The sequence below is a fragment of the Mytilus californianus genome, unplaced genomic scaffold (assembly GCF_021869535.1).
Source record: "Mytilus californianus isolate M0D057914Y unplaced genomic scaffold, xbMytCali1.0.p SCAF_21, whole genome shotgun sequence".
Classification (NCBI taxonomy): domain Eukaryota; kingdom Metazoa; phylum Mollusca; class Bivalvia; order Mytilida; family Mytilidae; genus Mytilus; species Mytilus californianus.
The window spans coordinates 4,488,306-4,498,267 of NW_026262670.1; positions in this window are offsets into that span (position 1 = coordinate 4,488,306).

Sequence of the window (9,962 nt, forward strand, 5' to 3'; positions counted from 1 at the left end):
TTTGCGCTTTTCCATATATTGTGTGCTTCATTTAATGGATTGTTCTGTATCTCTATGTATTTAAGTCTTTGGGTCCAGGCAACCCTGGGCAATTGCCTATCATTTGTACCTAGTGTGGGCAAAAGCTTTGCCGGAGGGACTTTTTTATGAATTAAAGAAGGGAGGGGGTTGGGTCACCATATCCTAACTTTGGACCTCAATTATAAAAGTTCCGTAACTTTACCCACCTGGGTCTTTGGGTCCAGGCAACCTTAGGCAGTTGCCTATCATTTATACCTAGTGTGGACAAAAGATTTGCCGTAGGGACTTTTTTATGAATTAAAATTGGGTGGTGGTAGTAACACCCTACCCCAACTTTGGACCTCAATTATAAAAGTTCCGTAACTTTACCCACCTGGGTCTTTTGGTCCAGGCAACCTTAGGCAGTTGCCTATCACTTGTTTCTAGTGAGGACAAAAGCTTTGCCGTAGGGACTTTTTTTATGAATTAAAATTGGGTGGTGGTTGGGTCACCCTATCCAACTTTGGACCTCAATAATAAAAGTTCCGTAATTTTACCCACCTAGGTCTTAGGGTTCAGGCAACATTAGGCAATGGCCTATCATTTTTACCTAGTGTGGACAAAAGCTTGGGTCACCCTACCCCAACTTTGGACCTCTTAAAAAAGTTCCGTAACTTTACCCACCTGGGTCTTTGGGTCCAGGCAACCTTAGGCAGTTGCCTATCATTTATACCTAGTGTGGACAAAAGATTTGCCGTAGGGACTTTTTTATGAGTTAAAATTGGGTGGTGGTAGGAACACCCTACCCCAACTTTGGACCTCAATTATAAAAGTTCCGTAACTTTACCCACCTGGGTCTTTGGGTCCAGGCAACCTTAGGCAGTTGCCTATCATTTATACCTAGTGTGGACAAAAGATTTGCCGTAGGGACTTTTTTATGAATTAAAATTGGGTGGTGGTAGGAACACCCTACCCCAACTTTGGACCTCAATTATAAAAGTTCCGTAACTTTACCCACCTGGGTCTTTGGGTCCAGGCAACCTTAGGCAATTGCCTATCACTTGTTTCTAGTGTGGACAAAAGCTTTGCCGTAGGGACTTTTTTTATGAATTAAAATTGGGTGGTGGTTGGGTCACCCTATCCAACTTTGGACCTCAATAATAAAAGTTCCGTAATTTTACCCACCTAGGTCTAAGGGTTCAGGCAACATTAGGCAATGGCCTATCATTTGTACCTAGTGTGGACAAAAGCTTGGGTCACCCTACCCCAACTTTGGACCTCTTAAAAAAGTTCCGTAACTTTACCCACCTGGGTCTTTGGGTCCAGGCAACCTTAGGCAATTGCCTATCATTTGTGCCTAGTGTGGACAAAAACTTTGCCGTAGGGAATTCTTTATGAATTAAAATTGGGTGGTGGTAGGATCACCCTACCCCAACTTTGGACCTCAATTACAAAAGTTCCGTAACTTTACCCACCTGGGTCTTTGGGTCCAGGCAACCTTGGGCAATTGCCTATCATTTGTGTCTAGTGTGGACAAAAGCTTTGCCGTAGGGACTTTTTATGAATTAAAGAAGGGAGGGGGTTGGGTCACCCTACCCCAACTTTGGACCTCAATTAAAAAAGTTCCGTAACTTTACCCACCTGGGTCTTTGGGTCCAGGCAACCTTAGGCAATTGCCTATCATTTGTATGTAGTGTGGACAAAAGCTTTGCCGTAGGGACTTTTTTTATGTATTAAAATTGGGTGGTGGTTGGGTCACCCTATCCCAACTTTTGACCTCAATAATAAAAGTTCCGTAACTTTACCCACCTAGGTCTTTAGGTTCAGGCAACATTAGGCAATGGCCTATCATTTGTACCTAGTGTGGACAAAAGCTTTGCCGTAGGGACTTTTTTATGAATCAAAATTGGGTGGGGGTTGGGTCACCCTACCCCAACTTTGGACCTCTTAAAAAAGTTCCGTAACTTTACCCACCTGGGTCTTTGGGTCCAGGCAATCTTAGGCAATTGCCTATCATTTGTACCTAGTGTGCACAAAAGCTTTGCTGTAGGGACTTTTTTATGAATAAAAAATGGATGGTGGCAGGGTCACCCTACCCCAACTTTGGACCTCAATTATAAAAGTTCCGTAACTTTACCCACCTGGGTCTTTGGGTCCCGGCAACCTTAGGCAATTGCCTATCATTTATACCTAATGTGGGCAAAAGCTTTGCCGGAGGGACTTTTTTATGAATTAAAGAAGGGAGGGGGTTGGGTCACCATATCCCAACTTTGGACCTCAATTATAAAAGTTCCGTAACTTTACCCACCTGGGTCTTTGGGTCCAGGCAACCTTAGGCAATTGCCTATCATTTATACCTAGTGTGGACAAAAGTTTTGCCGTAAGGACTTTTTTATGAATTAAGATTGGGTGGTGGTAGGGTCACCCTAACCCAACTTTGGACCTCAATTAAAAAAGTTCCGTAACTTTACCCACCTGGGTTTTTGGGTCCAGGCAACCCTGGGCAATTGCCCATCATTTGTACCTAGTGTGGACAAAAGCTTTGCCGGAGGGACTTTTTTATGAATTAAAATTGGGTGGTGGTAGGAACACCCTACCCCAACTTTGGACCTCAATTATAAAAGTTCCGTAACTTTACCCACCTGGGTCTTTGGGTCCAGGCAACCTTAGGCAATTGCCTATCACTTGTTTCTAGTGTGGACAAAAGCTTTGCTGTAGGGACTTTTTTTATGAATTAAAATTGGGTGGTGGTTGGGTCACCCTATCCAACTTTGGACCTCAATAATAAAAGTTCCGTAATTTTACCCACCTAGGTCTTAGGGTTCAGGCAACATTAGGCAATGGCCTATCATTTGTACCTAGTGTGGACAAAAGCTTGGGTCACCCTACCCCAACTTTGGACCTCTTAAAAAAGTTCCGTAACTTTACCCACCTGGGTCTTTGGGTCCAGGCAACCTTAGGCAATTGCCTATCATTTGTGCCTAGTGTGGACAAAAACTTTGCCGTAGGGAATTCTTTATGAATTAAAATTGGGTGGTGGTAGGATCACCCTACCCCAACTTTGGACCTCAATTACAAAAGTTCCGTAACTTTACCCACCTGGGTCTTTGGGTCCAGGCAACCTTGGGCAATTGCCTATCATTTGTGTCTAGTGTGGACAAAAGCTTTGCCGTAGGGACTTTTTTATGAATTAAAGAAGGGAGGGGGTTGGGTCACCCTACCCCAACTTTGGACCTCAATTAAAAAAGTTCCGTAACTTTACCCACCTGGGTCTTTGGGTCCAGGCAACCTTAGGCAATTGCCTATCATTTGTATGTAGTGTGGACAAAAGCTTTGCCGTAGGGACTTTTTTTATGAATTAAAATTGGGTGGTGGTTGGGTCACCCTACCCCAACTTTTGACCTCAATAATAAAAGTTCCGTAACTTTACCCACCTAGGTCTTTAGGTTCAGGCAACATTAGGCAATGGCCTATCATTTGTACCTAGTGTGGACAAAAGCTTTGCCGTAGGGACTTTTTTATAAATCAAAATTGGGTGGGGGTTGGGTCACCCTACCCCAACTTTGGACCTCTTAAAAAAGTTCCGTAACTTTACCCACCTGGGTCTTTGGGTCCAGGCAACCTTAGGCAATTGCCTATCATTTGTGCCTAGTGTGGACAAAAACTTTGCCGTGTGGAATTCTTTATGAATTAAAATTGGGTGGTGGTAGGATCACCCTACCCCAACTTTGGACCTCAATTAAAAAAGTTCCGTAACTTTACCCACCTGGGTCTTTGGGTCCAGGCAACCTTAGGCAATTGCCTATCATTTGTACCTAGTGTGCACAAAAGCTTTGCTGTAGGGAATTTTTCTATGAATTAAAAATGGGTGGTGGTAGGGTCACCCTACGCCAACTTTGGACCAAAATATTTATGTCAATTCGTTTCTCGTTCTATTTGGGTGCCAGTCGTACACTTATCACTCTTCCTATCGAAATATAGTAAATACAATACCAGAGTGACGACATACTTTTGAATAATTAGAAAAATGAACTAGTTCTTTGACAAAAGAAGAAAACTGCGTATAATGCTTTTATTTCTAAAGAAAATCTAACAAAAAATACTGGACGTTCCAAAATCAGTCGATTTATTTTTCTTTTCTTTTCAAACGCATATGTAAAGTAGAAGATTTATTTGTATCGTTACATGTACACTAGTTTAGTGTGAACTATTGTTATTAATTGTTTCATTATTATAAAAACAACAAACCCATCCTAATCAGAGAGCACTAAAAAGAGAAAGGATTACCTAAAAGGAATTTTAAATGTCCGGTTAAAAAAAAGTTGTATTAGATACACGAATAACTAATTAACTTTGTCTGTGTTAAAATGGAATTGCATTTCGTTCTCCTACTGGAAATTATTGTCATTACAATTAAAAGGACGTTTTGTGTTATTGCAAGTCTTCGGTTTTTAGGCATGATCATGTTGGCGCGTTTTCTTATTGTTCGCTGGCTTATTGTTCGCTAGCTTGATGCGTCTTATTGTTCGCTGGCTTAGTGTTCGCTAGCTTGAGTCTGGTTACATTACATTACCTAACTGCACATGTGTATGTAGGTAAACAATAACAAATCATAAGATGTTACAGAAGATCCCAGTAAATATGAATATGACACAAACGCGCATAAAATTATCTTACAGCTCTTAGTTCTAACTGATTTTGATAAAGGAACGCACACAGATTTCTCGTATGCTTAGCATTAATGTCGAAGTGAAATTTACGCAAGATAGTAGTCGTAATAGAAAAATAAGAAGATATGGTATATGATTGCCAATGAGACAACTCTTCACAAGAGATCAAATGACGTAGAAATTAGCAACTATAGGTCATCGTACGACCTTCAACAATGAGCAAAAGCCATACAGCTTGGTAAGCTTTAACAGGCACCGAAATAGAAAACTTAAAACCATTCAAGTGTGAAAACTGACGGCCTGATTTAAGTGTATATTTTAGCTCAAAAGACTCATTATACATGTTCGTGTTTTATTAATGTCACACCACTTAGCACTTCTGTGCAGGTTATTATCTTACTTAATAGATATAGGAAGATGTGGTATAAGTGCCAATGAGACAACTCTCCATCCAAGTAACAATTTATAAAAGTAAACCGTTATAGTTCAAGGTACGGCCTTCAACACGGAGCATTGATGAGTAAGTTAGAGAGTTATTAAGTTACAACTCTCTAACTTACTCATCCAGTATTAAGTTACAACTCTCTAACTTACTCATCCAGTATTAAGTTACAACTCTCTAACTTACTCATCAAGTATACAGTTACAACTCTCTGCATGTATTTTCCTTTGACCTTTCAAACATAAGATGTTAATTATCATATTAATATAAAAACACAAGAATAACATGTAATATGGAATGATTCCTTGATATAAAGCCCACAGAAGACCTGCTACTCAAATGAAATGTTTTGATTCTTTAACGAGTTTCAAATGTATTCAGTCATCGTAAACATTTTTTGTGCGGGGGGCGGGGGGAGGGGGGGGGGGGGTGGCTTCGTCGTGAATAATGTAGAATTACTGAGGGTAATCTATTATCATTATCATTTTTTAGGAGGGGTGTATTCAAAAGAAAAATGGAATTCTTAAATGAAATAAAATTAATCGAGACATAAAGAAATGGTCGCTCCACAATGATAAAATGACAAGTTATAAAAAAAACCCAGAAGTTAACTAAAAGTGGCCAAGCCAGGATTTCTGTAATTGAAGACCAAACGAAGCCATAATTCAGACTAAAATATAAAGCAATGATTGATAGGCCAAGCTAAACATATGAAATACACATTTCAATTAAAGAGGGGAAATGTTCTGTGTTATATTCAAATATATGGTTGATACTGGAAGATATATTTGATAAAGATAGTTATACCTACTGTTACATTAAAATATATGGTTGATACTGGAAGATATATTTGATAAAGATAGTTATACCTACTGTTATATTGAAATATATGGTTGATACTGGAAGATATATTTGATAAAGATAGTTATACCTACTGTTATATTCAAATAAATGGTTGATACTTGAAGATATATTTGATAAAGATAGTTATACCTACTGTTATATTGAAATATAAGGTTGATACTGGAAGATATATTTGATAAAGATAGTTATACCTACTGTTATAATGAAATATATGGTTGATACTGGAAGATATATTTGATAAAGATAGCTATACCTACTGTTACATTAAAATATATGGTTGATACTGGAAGATATATTTGATAAAGATAGTTATACCTACTGTTATAATGAAATATATGGTTGATACTGGAGATATATTTGATAAAGATAGTTATACCTACTGTTATAATGAAATATATGGTTGATACTGGAAGATATATTTGATAAAGATAGTTATACCTACTGTTATAATGAAATATATGGTTGATACTGGAGATATATTTGATAAAGATAGTTATACCTACTGTTATAATGAAATATATGGTTGATACTGGAAGATATATTTGATAAAGATAGTTATACCTACTGTTATATTGAAATATATGGTTGATACTGGAAGATATATTTGATAAAGATAGTTATACCTACTGTTATATTGAAATATATGGTTGATACTGGAAGATATATTTGATAAAGATAGTTATACCTACTGTTATAATGAAATATATGTTTGATACTGGAAGATATATTTGATAAAGATAGCTATACCTACTGTTACATTAAAATATATGGTTGATACTGGAAGATATATTTGATAAAGATAGTTATACCTACTGTTATATTGAAATATATGGTTGATACTGGAGATATATTTGATAAAGATAGTTATACCTACTGTTATAATGAAATATATGGTTGATACTGGAAGATATATTTGATAAAGATAGTTATACCTACTGTTATATTGAAATATATGGTTGATACTGGAAGATATATTTGATAAAGATAGTTATACCTACTGTTATATTGAAATATATGGTTGATACTGGAAGATATATTTGATAAAGATAGTTATACCTACTGTTATATTGAAATATATGGTTGATACTGGAAGATATATTTGATAAAGATAGTTATACCTACTGTTATAATGAAATATATGGTTGATACTGGAAGATATATTTGATAAAGATAGTTATACCTACTGTTATGTTGAAATATATGGTTGATACTGGAAGATATATTTGATAAAGATAGTTATACCTACTGTTATATTGAAATATAAGGTTGATACTGGAAGATATATTTGATAAAGATAGCTATACCTACTGTTACATTAAAATATATGGTTGATACTGGAAGATATATTTGATAAAGATAGTTATACCTACTGTTATATTGAAATATATGGTTGATACTGGAAGATATATTTGATAAAGATAGTTATACCTACTGTTATATTCAAATATGTGGTTGATACTGGAGATATATTTGATAAAGATAGTTATACCTACTGTTATATTCAAATATGTGGTTGATACTGGAGATATATTTGATAAAGATAGTTATACCTACTGTTATAATGAAATATATGGTTGATACTGGAAGATATATTTGATAAAGATAGTTATACCTACTGTTATATTGAAATATATGGTTGATACTGGAAGATATATTTGATAAAGATAGTTATACCTGCTGTTATATTCAAATATATGGTTGATACTGGAGATATATTTGATAAAGATAGTCATACCTACTGTCCCTTTTTACGGATAATCATAATATTTAAAAAATCACTTATTATAATTAAAATGTATAATTCTATTTATTATTAAAAACAATTAAAGTTTAAGTATAAGAAGCCCCGTCATACCGATGGCCATTTACAATTTTAAATATTCGTTCTGAGACTTTTCACGTTAGTAAACTGAAACAAAGTAGTCGTTTAATTTTAAAAAGATAATTTTATAGTTTTACAGTAAAAGAGTTAAAAAAAATATTGTTATTCCTACTTTTTAAAAATTGTAACGAACATTACATAGTTTGTCCTATTGTAACGAACATTACATAGTTTGTCCTATTGTAACGAACATTACATAGTTTGTCCTATTGTAACGAACATTTACATAGTTTGTCCTATTGTAACGAACATTACATAGTTTGTCCTATTGTAACGAACATTTACATAGTTTGTCCTATTGTAACGAACATTACATAGTTTGTCCAATTGTAACGAACATTACATAGTTTGTCCTATTGTAACGAACATTACATAGTTTGTCCTATTGTAACGAACATTACATAGTTTGTCCTATTGTAACGAACATTACATAGTTTGTCCTATTGTAACGAACATTACATAGTTTGTCCTATTGTAACGAACATTACATAGTTTGTCCTATTGTAACGACATAGTTTGTCCTATTGTAACGAACATGACATAGTTTGTCCTATTGTATCGAACATTACATAGTTTGTCCTATTGTAACGAACATTACATAGTTTGTCCTATTGTAACGAACATTACATAGTTTGTCCTATTGTAACGAACATTACATAGTTTGTCCTATTGTAACGAACATTACATAGTTTGTCCTATTGTAACGAACATTACATAGTTTGTCCTATTGTAACGAACATTACATAGTTTGTCCTATTGTAACGAACATTACATAGTTTGTCCTATTGTAACGAACATTACATAGTTTGTCCTATTGTAACGAACATTACATAGTTTGTCCTATTGTAACGAACATTACATAGTTTGTCCTATTGTAACGAACATTACATAGTTTGTCCTATTGTATCGAACATTACATAGTTTGTCCTATTGTAACGAACATTACATAGTTTGTCCTATTGTATCGAACATTACATAGTTTGTCCTATTGTAACGAACATTACATAGTTTGTCCTATTGTAACGAACATTACATAGTTTGTCCTATTGTAACGAACATTACATAGTTTGTCCTATTGTAACGAACATTACATAGTTTGTCCTATTGTAACGAACATTACATAGTTTGTCCTATTGTATCGAACATTACATAGTTTGTCCTATTGTAACGAACATTACATAGTTTGTCCTATTGTATCGAACATTACATAGTTTGTCCTATTGTATCGAACATTACATAGTTTGTCCTATTGTAACGAACATTACATAGTTTGTCCTATTGTAACGAACATTACATAGTTTGTCCTATTGTATCGAACATTACATAGTTTGTCCTATTGTAACGAACATTACATAGTTTGTCCTATTGTAGAGAATGATACCGACAATGTGTTCACCGTTCATCTCTTTTCATTCACATGTATATATAGTTAGTCCAAGATATGCACGAACTATTTGCCACTGGACGATAATTAGACTTTAATCATCCATTTATAAAGATCTGGGCCCGTATGCAAAAAGCTGTTTAAGTTAAGATTTGTTCGGAACGGACGGATTTTTCTACATGTCGGACGATAATTTAGTACTACGATTGGATATCTTAACTTACGTGAATTTATGCATATCATAGATATAAGAAGATGTGGTATGAGTGCCAATGAGACAAAAAAACAAATTTATAGTTTTACATACCTTGAAGAATTTCTAAAAGTTAATATCTAACTAAGTATTCTGTTCCGATTTAGATGATTTTGTTTTTCGTATTATGAAAGTTTTAATGAAGAACAGAAGAAGTCAGGCTGTACCTGTAGAAAACGTATTTCAAGCGGAATAGCACATCTTAAAATTTACAGTGATGTTGTTAACCGAGCCTGGAAATTTACATACGATCTCGTTACACTTATCAATGATCCTTTAAATAAACTTATTCTAAAAGGTTACCTATTCAACACTGCAATGAAACAGAGCTCCAGATAAGCTGCGTATTTGCGTGATCACGCAATAAAAATAATTAAAAACCCAATGCAATTGCCCATTGCAGGGTTCAATAACCCAATTAATTCAAAAGAAAACCCAATTATATGCCAAAAACATGGGTTCTTAAC